This window comes from Sapajus apella, unplaced genomic scaffold (assembly GCF_009761245.1).
Source record: "Sapajus apella isolate SASKATOON/1434 unplaced genomic scaffold, GSC_monkey_1.0 scaffold118, whole genome shotgun sequence".
Lineage (NCBI taxonomy): Eukaryota > Metazoa > Chordata > Mammalia > Primates > Cebidae > Sapajus > Sapajus apella.
Window position 1 is genome coordinate 843,204 of NW_022437058.1, and position 15,234 is coordinate 858,437.

Here is a 15,234-nt window from a genome sequence, read left to right on the forward strand (position 1 = left end):
CATTGTGGCTCTGCTGGACACTTCTGGCCACCTCCGCGTCTCCAGCCCTGACCAGGAGGGTCATCAAGCTGATACCCCCAGGTAAGCAGGCAGGCCTGGATTTGGACTCCCCAGGAGACCTTCCAGGGCTCTTGAGTGCCAGGTCCTCGCATGGGGGTATCTGTGGCATGCCAGGGTTAGACTGAAAATAGTCTACACAACCTGAATGTTCATGGCATTACATGTGAATTTTAATTACCTGAATTTTAAAAATAAAAAAATCAGTTTATGTGAGTAACTGGAAAAAAGATAAACTGCCATCCTTTCAAAGCAGGCAGAATGAATACAAACTATGTTTTTACCACTTCATATTGCTCCGTATTACCTCCAGGCCATGGAAGCATTTACCTCTTCAATGGCCTGGAGGTAATATGGAGCAAATCAGACATATCACGGAAGGCTTCCTGCAGGAAGGGCCACTTGTCTGGAACATGTGTGGGATTTAATGTGGTAAGCGAGGAGGCAAACACTTGAGGTGAGGGGGACAGCAAAGGCCCTGTGGCAGGAGGCAACATGACAAGAATGAAGGTGGGGAGGGGACAGTTGAGAGAGTACAGATGTGACAAGGTGACAAGGGAAGGGTGGCTGGAGCCAGGATACACAGGCACATAGGCTGTGCAAGAGAGTGGACTTCACCCAGGACCTGGGGAGCTATGGAGGGGCATTTTGAAAAGATCCCTTTGGCTACAGTGTGAGGCATGAATTGGGAGGAGTGAAATTGTGAATGATACATGACTCTTAGGGAAATTAAAAAGAATATTAAAAATGAGAAGGCCCTAGGTGCAGCCCTAAGTAAAACCAGAGGCATCTGCAAAGTAGAGCAAAGGAGTTGCTGACAGGAGAATCAAGAGATGATCTAGGGAAGAACAACTGCCCAAAGAAGGATCCATGGCAGTGGAGTCGGCTGGACGGTCACAGCGGAGGAGGCGGGCACTGGGTGTAGGCACAGAGGACCTAGGCAGCATCAGCCGGAGGGACTGTGCTTGCAGTAATGGATTCAAGCTAAATGGGAGAGGGCTGAGGAGAAAGAGAGGAAATAGTAATTTTCTAGGAAGGAGAGGAAAGAGGTAGGATAGTACCTGGGGGAGGAGGAAGTTGTCTAGTGAAGGATTCTGCTGCTGTTATCATTGTTTAGAATGAGATGATTTCCTTGTGCTTAAAACCCAACGGGCTTTCCACCTGAATATATTGCATCCATCAGACTTATCTTCTCGCACTCCTGAAACTCCATTCTAGTGGCAATAAATTTACCAGATTTGAAGTCCAGAGGGATGAAGAAAGCTAGACCAGAGACATCAGGGGGAAAGACAGCTCAGCAAACGTTTGGGAGAGGAGAAGTGGATGAACGGCTGGAACCTGGCTTAGCGAAGTGGAAGAGGCTGCGACCTGGACTTGGGGAGGTGGATGCTGACAATGAGCTTGCCGGATTGTCCTCCAGAGCCAAGACAGAACTGCATGGGCCTTGGGTATAAGACACCTGACTCAGGAGCACAGGAGAGCAAACCCCTGGGTGTCGGAGCTGGAATCTCAGGATGAAGCTGTGCAGGAGGCTCATTCATGGTCATCTCCCCTTCTCCTCTGCCTTCTTTTACTGCCACTGGGAAGCCTGAAGTTTCACACCAGGAGACTTATCTCCCATCAGCTTCTGGTGAAGTCCATTCCCACTTGGTCTACAATGCTGATGTTTGCAAAGCACATCAAACATTGCTGTCTCCTGGGAACCGGTAAATATTGTGGTTGGTTAGAATGGAAGCACTGGGATGAGAGGAGGCTTGTTGGAAGACGGCATCGAGGGACAAAAAGTGGAAAGACGTCTGTGTGTTTTCGGTAGGGAAAGGATGTTTCCCAGGAGAATGTGTTACATTGAACCATGTGAAATGACCACCCTCACCACCATTTTTAACCATTAAAATGGAATTTTATAATCATACTAATACGAATTTTACTTAAGAAACATTAAATCTCTCATGTATAAACGCCCTCAGTCTTTCATAAACCAAGCACACAAACCCATCAACACCATCCCAGCCTCCCTTCCTCCCTGATTCTCTTATCTCTTGCTGTCCCAAACAATAAGAGAAGAAACAAAATGGCCAGAGTCCTTCAACTCCAGGAGTCTAAGACAGCTTCTGATCATTGTTTTAGGACTGCGATCTCTCATTAGGAAGGCCCCCAGATGCAAGATCCTAGTTGTAGCCTTAGGATCTTGCAAAACCAGAGGTAAATCATAAACCCCAAAAAACCGCCCTCCTGCAGGGCCTAACCTGTTGTCTGAAGCCCACAGCTAATTCAGAATCCTCTGTAATAGCCTGAAAATAGATGTCACTGTGCTAGAAAGAATCATCTGTAATTCATAAAGGATAGAGTTAATTTCATTCAATAAAAGTTGTGGGGCTGTGGGATGTACTAGGTTTTCATTGACTATAATGGGTACATAGGCATTTAAGGATAAATAAAGGGGAAGAAAGGAAGGAAAAAATGTTGGAGCATTATGCTTTTAAGTTTAGATCCTCTGGCTAGCCAAGAGGAGATAAGTGGATATATTCAGGAAAAATCAAGACTCTAGCTGGGAGCCATGCGGTCATCTAAAAGTCTGAGTTAAGGGCAATGAGCCACTTGAGAAATAGCAAGAAGTGCTGGGGCCAAGCTTAGTTCCATGAAGCAGGAAATGGCCAAGGCAGCGGCCAGAACCGAGCACGTCTCTCTAGGCGCAGAGCCTGCAGCCCCCAGCCTTCCTCCAGCTTCCCCAGTCACCACCACGGGATCCTGAGATTTGTGGCTGAAGGTTTTGAGTTCCATGTGCGCTACTGTAATGTCTGGAAAAAGAACAGTTTAGGAAAAAGCACATTCCTCATTGAGACCGCAAGCTCCAGGAACAGCAGCACGACTCAAAACCAAGTCCATGGTATTTCTATGTGCAGTTCTCTGCCACCCCACCTGCCTCATGAGAGGATAGCCCGCTTCCTTCTCACAGAGGGGTCTGCACTCCAATTCTTGGGTACGGTCTTTAGAACACATTTACCCTTTAAATTGCCTAGTGGAACATCTCTTGTTAAATCTTTCACACGCATACACACAAAAGTGGGTTTTCTGATTTTTAATTATTTAAAATTTTAAATTTTTATTTAGAAAGAATTGTAGAATCATGGGAATTTGCAAGTATAAGTAAAGATAGTACAGAGAGTTCCATGTACCCTTCACTCAGTTCCTCCAGTGGTGACATCTTACACAATTGTAATATCAGTACCAGGAAATTGACATTGTACAGCATGTGTGTGTGTGCGTGATGTGTGTAGTTCTGTGCCATTTACCACATGTATAGATTCATGTCACCACAACTGCAATAAAGTTACAGAATGATTTCACGAAGATCTCCCTAGTGTCCTTTGTGTTTATACCCATTTCTCTCTCACCACTAGCCCCTCAGTCCTCGCCCCTGGCAACCACGAATCTGTGTCCCATCTCCATGTATATTATATAAATGAAATTGTTCCCCGACCAAGCTGAGGGTTGGGCTGCTATTTCTTGTGGCCCAATAACGAGATGCAGATGAACTGGGGAGGAAGAGAGTTTTTATTTCTGTAACCAGTTACAGGGAGAAGGCCTGGAGATTATCACCGGACCAACTCAAAATTACGAAGTTTTTCAGAGCTTATATACCTTCCAAGCTGTATGTCTATGTGTTAGTGCATTCATCTAAAGACATAAGTGATTAACTTCTTTTAATCTGTAACTAAGGTCTGAGTTCTGAAGACCTTCCTCTGGAGCCTCAGTAAATTTACTTAATCTAAATGGGTCCAGGTGCTGGGGTGATTACCCTTTTTATGTCTCCTGCTAAATCATGGAAGTTTGAGTAGTTCCTTCAGACCCCCAGTAAACTTGTTTGTGGAGGCCTGGGGCGTTTCTTCAGACCCACAATAAAACTTGTTTAATCCTAAGTGGGTCCCGTTAAGAATTCCTTCATTAATTTTGTCATGCTTTAAGGCCCAGGAAAGGCCTGAGCAAAACTCTTGATGGGCTTTTGTTACATCCCAGCCTTTGTATAAGGCCACTGGCTTTTAATATTTAACTTAACCACTCAGTCAGTTCTAAAACAGTTGTTAGTGAGATCCAGCCTGCCACAAAAATCATACAGTATGTGACCCTTACAGATGGGGTTTTGTCACTCAGTGTAATAATCTTGAGATCCAATAAGTTGTTGCATGTGTCAACAGTGGATTCTTTTTATTGCTGAGTGAAACTCCTTGGTCGATGTACCACCCTTCATTTAATGATTCGTCAAGTGAGAATGTTTTGGCTGTTTCTAGCTTTTGGCTATTACAAGTAAAGCTGTCGTGATCAATCATGTGCAGGTTTACTGTGGACATTCCACGGAATTCCACAGGGATGAATTTATTTTTAATTCCACTGGGATGCATGCTCAGGAGCGCAATTGCTAGGTTGTTTGGTATTGTATGTTTAATTTTTTTACTTAACTGCTCAACTCCTTTCCAGAGTGGCTGTACCATTTTACATTCCCACTAGAGTAACCCAGCTTCTGCACAATCTTACAGACATTTGGCATTGGCGGTAGCTTTTGTTCTAGCTATTCTCATAGATCTGTAGTGAAATTTCATCATGACCTTTTTTGCATTTCCCTAATGGCCGGTCATGTGCCATTATCCACGTGTCCTCTTCATATGTTTAGCCCATATTCTATTTGAATTGTTTGATTTTCTTACCATTAAGTTTTTCATATATTCTTTACCAATTCTAGTTATGAGCCCTTTTGTCAGATCAGCACTTTGCAATTGTTTTCTTCCAGTCTACAGCTTGTCTTTCCACCCTCTTCAGAGTGTCTTTTGCAGAGCTAGGGTTTCATTTTAATAAGGTCCTGTTTATCGATGTTTTTCTTTTATAGATCATGCCTTGCTGTCATTTTAAATTACTTTTCACCAAGCCCTAGACCCCAAAGACATTCTCCTATGTTATCTTGTAAAAGTTTTATTTAAATGTAAAGGGATATTTCATTTAAATATAAAAGCTTCATTTAAATGTATAAGGGGTATAAACCCTTTACATTTAAATGTATGATCCACTTTGAGTTAGCTTTTGTATTAAGCATAAGGTTTAGGTCAAAGTATATTTTTTTGCTTATGGATAGCCAATAGACCCAGCACCATTTGTTGACAAGATTATCACTTTTTCACTGGACTGCTTTTGCATCTATGTCAAAAATCTGTTGACCACACCTGTGTGGGCTATTTCTGGGCTCTCTATTCCATTCTATTGATAAATGTATCTCTCCCTCTACCAGTATCACGGAGTCTTCAGTAAAGTACCTATATATTAAGTATTGGAGTCTGATAAAGTGGCAGGTCTCATTTTATCTTCAGAATTGTTTTAGACATTCTAGTTTCTTTGCTTTCCTATGTAGATTTTAGAATAATCTTATCTATATTCACAAAAAAATCTTAGTGAAATTGTGATAGTAATTATGATAAGCCTGTTTACCAATTTGGAAGAATTGGCACCTTTCTTATTTTGAGTATTCCAATCCATGAACATGGTATGTCTGTCTTTATTTTTGTTTTTTATTTTTCTTTTCAGCACTTTGTCTTTTTCAGCATACGTATCCTATAAGTATTTTTTTGGATTTACATGTGAGAATTTTATTTTGTTTTACTGATTGTATGAGATATTAGATTTTTAATTTCAGTTTCCATATGTTCATTGCTAGTATATAAAAATACTATTTATTTGTAGGTGTTGGCCTTGTATCTTGCAACCTTGCTTATTAGTTCTAGGAGGTTTTTGTCCTGGTGTTTGTTTGTTTTGTCTTGTTTTGCTTTATTTTGTTTTGTTTTTATAAATGCCTTGAGATTTTCCATGCAGACTATCATGTCATCTGCAAAGGTGACAACTTTATATCTTTCATTTAGATCTACATGCCTTTATTTTCCTTTATTTCCTTGGCCAGAACTTCCAGTACTATGTTGAATAGAAGCAGCGAAAGGGGACACCTTGTTTTTTCCCAGATCTCAGAGAAATGCATTCAGTCTTTCACCATTAACTGTGATGATAGCTGTGGCTTTTTGCAGATGTTCTTTATCATATTAAGAAAGATCCTTTCTATTTTCAATTTCCTGAGAGTTTTATCACAAATGGGCCTTGCATTTTGTCAAATGTTCTTTTCTGTATAAATTGATATAATCACATAATTTTTTAAAATTAAGCCTGTTAGTATTGTGGACTATAGGGCTTGATTTTTAAAGTTTTAACCCAGCCTTTTACCTTTGGAATAAACTCAACTTGATCGTAGTACATAATTATCTTTGTATATTGCTGAATTAGATTTGCTCTGTTTTCTTAAGAATGTTTGTTTCTCTATTTATGAGGGCTATTGGTCTGTATCATGTTTTGGTACTGTCTTTGTTTGGTTTTAGAGTAAGTATCCTACTTGCTTCATAAAATGAGTTGGGAAGCATCTCTACTTGTTTTCTAGAAGAGCCTGTGTAGAATCGATGCTCAATTTTTACACGTTCGGTAGCCTTTTTTAGTGACACAATTTGGGCCTTGAGATTTTTTTGGGAGTTTATAAATTCTAGTTTCTTGATAGTTATAGGGTTATTCAAATTGCTTCTTTCATATTGTGAGAACTGTGGTAGCTGTGCTTTTCAATGAGTTGGTTCATTTCACCTACGTTGTAAAATGTATGTGTGTCAAGTTGTTGGCTGTATTCCTTTAGTATCTTTCTGATGTCTAGGGGTGTGTAGTGATAGCCTCTGTTCACTCCTTACATTGGTAATCTCTGCCTTCTCTCTCGTTTTTTGTTAGTCTTGCTGGAATGTGACAATTTTTTAATCTTTTCAAAGATGTACCTTTTGTTTCACTGATTTTTTCTGTTTTAATTTAATTTCTACTTTTGTCTTTATTGTGTCCTTCTCTGCTTGCTCGACATTTATTTTGCTCTTCTTTTTCTAGTTTCTTGAGGTGAGAGCTTAGATTACTAAGACATTTTCTCTCTTAAACCTCAGCTTTAATTTTTTTTTAATCAAGAAGTAAGGTTTTGCATGGTTTCAATTCAACTAGTATGCAAGAAAAAACTTTTCACACATGTGGGTATTGTGTAAAGACGTAGAATCCTACTATTCTTTTAAATGTTCCAATATTTAACATTGTACCAATCGCTAGAATGCACCATTTTCAGATGAGAACAAATCTAGAGGTTGAGTAGTTTCTTTATTAACCAAATGTTATGGTGAAAGCAAGACAGGAAGCAAGCCTTCTTACCCTCTTCCCACCCCCACGCTGCTCTTTCCACAGCAGCATCCAGCTGTAATAGCTGTCCTCAGGGTCTGCAGCAGGGGCAGTCCAAAAGGGACCTGGGTGGGCTCTATCCAGTCTCATCCAAACCAGCACGTGATAGTCCAGCTTTGAGAATAGATGTAAGGAGTGGCAAGATTGAGGGTCTGTGATGGCATCTGTCATCCCCACTCTGTCCTTGGGCTCCAGCCAGCTCCCCCCGGCTCTCCACAGGAGCCCTGGGTGGTGGTCATCCACACAGAAAGTCAGCCCAGTGTCTTTCAGGGGCTCCAACCTCCAAAGGGCTAATACACAGCAAACTTCAACAGAACAAGGCATCCCAGCCGTCTTTACAGTATCCAGGGTCAAACCAGAACTCTGCCACTTAACAGCTGTGTGACTCTGGGCAAATGTATAAAGGTCTCTGTACCTTAGTTTTCTCATCTGAAAAATGGGATGATATTGGTATTGATCTCACAGGGTTGCCATGAGGAGTAGTGAGTCTCTGTGTGTAGAGCTCTCTGAACAGTGCCCAGTATGGCATAAGCTCTAGGTCAGCAGTATTGGCTGGCATTTGCCCTTATTGCCCCATCAAAACTCCTTCAGTCCTCTCTGCTTAAAATCCACTGCCTTTGATGCCAGAAGAGTAAAGAAATTGGCAATTATCCTTTGTATTCATTTCTACCCTCTCTCTTCATTCCCACCATAAAGTAAATCTTTTGGTAGCCAAGAAGAAGAAAAGGTATTCAACAACATTGTTGACACTTGTTCAAAACGCCAGCGGCAGGGGAGGAATACGCTGAACCAGTCTATGCAGAATGCAGACAGGTTTGTGCATAACCTCCCCATCCACTGCATGCCATTGAATGAATGGTTCAAACACAACTGGGCACTTTCGTTGAATTACAGTTTACAGTGTATATAAACAGTTTGTAAGTGAGGAGCACTCCTCTAGCAAGCCAGCCCCCACCACACCCCCCAGCTGCAATATCCACATAGACAAGGAAGTTTTTTGGACGAATTTGACTCAGAGCATCAGAGCTGCTAAAGATGGCACTGCCTGTTTGTGGAATTCAGACGCAGGCTTCACTATGAGCCTCCAGTAAGCCTGTTAAAATAGTAAAGAGGGAATCAAGAGGGCTGCCCCAGCAGTGTGTCTCCCAACCTGTCTTTCTCCGGGCTCTCAGAAGGTAAGGCTCTTAACAAAAACACATGCGCAAGAACTTATTAGGCCCTCATGACCTCTGCCAGCTGAGTTCTCATTTCCCTGTCTGCTCCCAATGCATCTGAAAACCCTACCTCCTGCCCAATGTAAGTCTAGTTCCTCATACCAGAATAATTTGTTAATTTTTTCTAAATTCTAAAGTGATGCCGCAGATAGCAAACTCTGAGTTTGACCTATGTTCTCCTAGAACGCATGGTAGATAGCAATGCCCAATTCGTAGCAATGGGGCATCTCTGAGCAAATGTCTCCTGCCAGCTATTTGCTGCAGTCATTTGGATGTTTGCTCCTGTGCCTTTCGTGTTGTGGTTAAGCAGCATATTTCCCGTCAGGATCACTGGCAAGAGGTTGGGAACAGAATGGAGGAAGGAGACAGGGTGTGGTTCTGTAAGAATCAATGGCTCTCCTCCTCATGGGCTGTGTAGACTTGAATGAGGTCCCCTCTCCAAACCTTTGTTTGCTCATGGCTGCAAATGACAGCAGCCTCTCTGCTTCACAAAAGGGCATATGAAGCAACCCTAGCATGGTCTCCAGCAGGCTCAGCGGGCATTCCTCCTCTGCCCCCACCGTAGCCATATGGCCGTTCTGTAACTATTTCTGTGTTTGAAAGAGCTAAACCTGCCTGTTTTCACATTTATTATGATTCTTTCACTTCATAGGTCTATCTGCACATTGAGTCCTCACAATTCAGATAGAAAGAGTGAAGGCTTTTCAGAACATCAACTGATTAAGTGAGGCCCACCCACACTCAAAAGGGCCATCTGCTTTCATTACATGGATATGCTGAAGACAGATTGTTGAAATATTCTTTGTTTTTTATTTAAACTTGTTGCATAATGTTGGTTCTTTTGAGGTGATTTTCAACTAATTTTCAGGTCATTTGAATGTTTCATCTTAATGATATAATGGTTGAAAAGGAAAGGAAGTCATCACTTACCCACAGTGGTGGTGAATTCCCATTCTGTTATCAGCCAAGGGAAGGGATTAGGGGGAAATATTTCACCCAGAAAATCAGAGTGGTTGGTTGACCTTGCCTTTTGGTTATTAAGGGTACTAATATATTTTTCATCAATAATGACTTAAGGCCCCTAGAAGTTCATGAACCTGGAGTGGGTGTGTACTTCCCACTCAGGTGTGCCATGTAACTTGCACCTGAGGGTAACACGAACTCTCCCTGGGCAAGATGTAATCAGGGAAAGGAAGGAGAAAGCAGAGCTCAGAGCAAGCAGAAAGCCAAGCTGGAGATCAAAAGAGGCCTCAGGGGCCATGTTTGCATCTTCCACAGAGGGGCAGACACATTCCCCCTTCTTCAGTAAACACACGCTTCCAAACATGCAGACACACACATGCACACACAGAGACATGCACACACCACACACACACACACCACACACATACACCACACAGACACATCACACGCACACAACACACACACCCACACATACACCACACAGACACACCACACACACACAACACACACATACACCACACAGAGACACCACACACACACCACACACAACACACACACACACATACACACGCACACACAACTAGTTATGTTTCTGAATATTACAAACATCCTTATAAAATGTGAAATGTACAAAGAACAGTTCCTGGAGCTTCTGATGGTTCCTGGCTGACCTTGAGGTTGGAGGCGAAGACACATTAAGGGCTTAATGATGGGGAGATGATGACATAATCACTGTGCAGCCACAGTGGAAGAACTGCGACTCAGCACTGGTAGACATCTCTGTTACCAAATGAACGTACCTCCCTAAAGAGCTCTGGCTGTGAGTCAAAGGCTTCATTTGGGTCAAGACAGGGTTATTGTACAAAAGGCCAAGCTTCATTCTGCAAATCCACATCCACATCAATATTTTAAAGTGATTTCCTCCAAGTTCTGTGTAGAGCAAGCCAACAGAGGGAAAATGGCTCTGGGATATCTGGCGAGGTGCAGACGGACTGACCACAAGCCGCTTGTCCCCAGTGTAGCCCTGGGCTCCCTTCTACCACAGTGGCCATATCTGTGAGGTTCTGCCCTTGCCCTGGGGCCACTGCATCAGTCAGGGTTCTTCAGAGAAACGGAACCCATGGGAGGTATACTTATAGCACACACAAAGGCTTTATTATATGGAATTGGCTCATGCAATTATAGAGGCTGACACATCCAACATCTGTAGATCCAAGGTCCCAGTTCTAGTCCTGTGAGGATTCACCTGGTTAGAGACTTTTCTCTAACTAGGGAGAGTGTTGGCTTTTTGTCTTCAGTAACAGTCTACTCAAGCCCTCAACTACTTGGGTGAGGCCCAACCCCACCAGGAAGGGCCGTCTGCTATCCTCCGTCTGCTGACTCACATGTCAATCTCATCCAGAAAGTCCCTCACAGACACATTAGGAATAATGTTTGACACATATGCTCCAGTCAAGTGTACACATACAATTAACCATCGTAACTGTCTGCTAGACCCCACTCCTCCTCTGGAAACCTTCAGGACTTGAGGGGTCAAGCTCATGTGTGCAAACTATGACCAACACACATTTTCCTGAGAAGAGGCCTTAGACAAAAAAATAGCATGTGCACACATTTACTCAGATATTGACTGTCTGTTGCAGCCTTTGCACTAAACAGAGCCAAGAGTAGAGATAGTGCAGATTAACTCAGATCCAGAAACTTGGGGAGGCACCCTGGGATCCTGGAAGCAGAGGCTGGGGGGGGCAGAAGGGAGGGAGAAAGGAGGTGCATTTACTCTGTTCTTCCGAGACAACACTGCTCTCTCGCAGTGCACTGGTTCTGCTGGACAAAGGGCTCACTTTGAGTTGGAATCTTAAAACTGCATGTTCTTTAACTATATTGCACCTGCTCACCAGGCTGAGGACACTAATTTGTTGAGAAAGTGAATGTATTTCATTTTTTAAATTAAAAAACATGTAAGGTCATATTACATAATTATGATATGTAATACATTTATTCAAATCATATTTAAGTTTAAGCCCACATGATTTTCAAAAGTATATAAATATAATTCATAGTATCTTTTAATTTTATTCCCATAAGCCTAGATTTGATTTAAAGTCTGGGTGCACAGGTAGAGAAATGTTTTTGTTGTTTAGCACCTGCCATTTTATCTTTCCCCAACTTTTCATTATGGAAAAAGTACAGATACAAAGAAGAACAGATTGTACAACCCCAGTCCTGTATCCACCACCTAGAACCAATCATCACCAACATTTTGTCATATCAGCTGATGTGCACGAACTGTGCTGAACCATGTAAAATAAGTTTTAGACATCAAGACATTTTACCCCTTAAAACTTCAGCAGCACCTCCTAAAATTAAAGCCATTCTCCTAAATAAACATGATGCCATTATCACACCTAAAGACATTACCAAAAATTCCATATCATTCAATATCCCCTTTAATTTGTAATTTCCTCCAAAATGTTTTTTTTTGTGTGTGTGCTGGTTTGTCCAGCTGGGAGTCAATCTGGATTTGTGCTTATTATTACCCTTCTCTTCAGCTGTTCTCATACCAGAAGAATCCCTCACCCTTTTTCTTGACATTGATTTTTTGGAAGAGATCAGGCAACGGACTGCAGGACGCCCACACTCTGATAGTCTAGTTGTTTCCCATGGTGTCATTTAACTTCTTGCTCAAGCCCTTCTTTCCTGTAAACTGGAAGTAAAGTCTAGAGGCTTTGCAATTGATTCAACGGAAGCCTCTTTGGCAAGCACACAGCACCAATGATGTTGTGTGTTTCTTTTGCATCACATAATGCTAGGCTAAGCCAGTACTAGTAACAGTGAGTTTGATCTTCCTTTAAGGTACAACCAGATGTCTCCACAAAAAAATGAAAAATGGAAAACCTTTTTTTTTTTTTTCCTAATTAGCACCAGTTCGCCTGCACACTTTCGCCTAAGGGTTTGACACCCACTAGCACACACTGGCTGGCTTAATTATTTCACTAAAGGTTACAGAATAGGGATGTCCTCATTCTCCCATTTCTAAGTTTATGAGCCGGCATTCTTCTGTGAAATTGCTTTCCCTTGTGAACCAGAATGCAGAGGGGGGAGACTTATTCAACAGAATTGTAGAGAGGGCTGTTTCTCTCCAGAGCAGTGGTGAGAGGAGATGGTCTCTACAGAGGCACGGAGAGCTCCTCATCAGGGTCTAGTGACTGAGCTTTAAGGCTCAGGGAAGGGGCAGTGTATGAGGTGGGGCAGTGGGTAAGTGAGAGGCCTGTGTGTGGGGAGACCCACTGAGGACAGGGATCTTTAGGGAAAGGGAGCCTCAGTGGCTATTTTGGGAGGAGACATGACAAGAAGAGGGAGCAAGCAGGGTTCTATGGCCCTGGTCATTTTCTATTTTTGACTGAGGAACTGATTCCTGGGTGTGTTTAGTTCATGAAAACTAGAAAAGCAGGAAACAGGATTTGAGCACTTTTTCTACGTATGTTATACTTCCATAAATGTTTAAGAAATGCACTGCAGGAATTTCTTAGAAATGTCAGTCACATTACAGAAAGACACAGGAACCATCTGGAACATTTTGCCAAGCATGTCTTTCGTCAGAATTAGGTTTCTATTGATGCTCATAGGTTCACATAAACCATCAAGGATATTCGAAAGCACCAACATCACTCAGAGGAATTTCAGTGATGCTGTGGTCAGATCCTGGGTCTCTCTCAGGGAAACCTTCCATAAAGCATGAAAGCCACATTACTCCTCAGGGCTTCTGGAGTCCAATTTCGGAGACTAGTTTTGGAGGCATGACCACACCTCAAGTTTACTCTATTATGTCAGGGTTATAGACTTTTTCCAGGAACCGAGACCTGGGTGCCAGTTACAACAAACCTCAACCAGTACCCTAGCAGTGAATTTTTCATCACGGGAAGCAACAAATTGAACAGATTTGTTGATGAACTCACTGGCCGTTTGGGTAACTACAGACACAGTGGCCACAGTATGCTGTGTTGTTATCCCGACTGTGAGGATGCCACATGTTCCCTTCTTTTGTTCCCTTCTTCTGTTGACTTGATGCTGTAGGAGTCTAACAAAGGGAAACACACGCAGGCTCATATGCAACTTGGGACAGAAGTGGCTTCTCAGATCCGCGCACCGACACTCTGAGCAAGTTGAAAGGCTACAGTACCAGGAGGCTCCACAGTAGCACCTGCAACGTGGCTTAGGTGAAAACACTGGGAAGTCCCCCAGCTCCCGGGGCCAGAGCCTTTAGGGCCGGCAGCCTCCACTGGCAGGGTCGCTTGCTTCCTTCAGCTCAATTGCTGAGGGCTTGCATTTCTCAGCAGGGAACAGGAGTGCAGCCAACTTCCACTCTTGCCTTAGTATGTGACGGGCCCTTCACCGCTCAAACTGCACCCCAAGTAAGCATATGCACCCTGCTCCAAGGGAAGGATGCGCTGGGTTCATCCTCTGGAGGCAGGAGGGCAAAAGACAAGAAGTAACCAGCCGCCTTTGCATGAAGCATCCCCACCTCTGTGCGGCTGAGCTGCGGCCCCAATTCTGCCGGCCCAGGAATACGCAGTCCGTAACAGGCCTCTCTTTCCTCCTTCCTTTTTCGTCTTCTTCCTCCACTTCTCTCCTCTCTCCTTTCCGTCCTCCTTTTTCTTTCTTTTTCTTCTTTCTCCCCAAGCTTCTAAGGCTGCTTCTGTGTTCGCTCAATCACGGCCTTTGCCACCGATGGAAAATTTGGCAGTTTCCTCCCTGGGATTCTTCTGTTTGAAGCCTTCACATGAATTTTTCTTTTTCTTTTTCTTTTTGCCACACAAAAGGGGCAAATCCGTATGAGGAAGGGTGTCGCATGGGGGTCGGCTGAGATCCGCCGGTCGCCAGTCTGGGAGGGGCACTGCTCTGTGCTGGGGAGGGCGCTGGTGCACCAGCAGGGGCTGGGGGGAGAGTGCCGCCCCCGCCTGGAGCCGAAGCCTTTGCGTGCCTGGGGGGTCGAGCACAGAGAGGGACCAGGCAGGAGCTGAAGGGGACCAGGGCCGAGAAGCCCAAACAAAAACACTGTCCGGCGCCAGACGCCCACCTACAACCCCAAGCTGATGGTCGTACAGTTCCAGAAGGAAACGGTCAGGATCGGGGCAACAATAATGATAGTATTAATCCTATTAAGAATCGGCCCAAACCCTCGCCGTCAGCGCGGCAGGCGCCGGCCCAAGCCCAGTTCTCGGACCGGGTTCGCCGCCTGTTCCTGCTGGGTCTCGGGGCGCCCAGGGTGGGCACCTGGAGCTCGCCGGATGAGGACAGGGTCTAGAGGCCGGCCTAGAGACAGGGGGCGAAGAGCGAGCCGGACCCTAGGGGATTGGCGGGGTGGGGGAGAAAGGGTGCAGGGTGGGGGCGGGCGGGGCGCCGGGAGAACAGGCGGCTTGGGCAGGAGGTGGGGAGCGGGAGGAGTGCGAGGATCGGGGGCGGAAGGCGGGGACCAGGGGGGCGGGGAGAGGTGCGGGAGTCGGGGACGGTCAGGGGAGGGGCTGTGCGCGGGTCCCGCCCCGGCGGGCCGCTGGAAAAGTTTCGTCTCTGACTCGCTCGGGCAGAGGCCGAGGAAGCCGGTTCTGGGGACAGGGGACGGGGACCCGGGAACCCGAAGGCGGCGGCAGGACGTGTTGGAGCAGGACCCCAGGGCCGGGAACGACTCCGTCGCGAGCCCCGAGATTGCCGAACCTCCGAG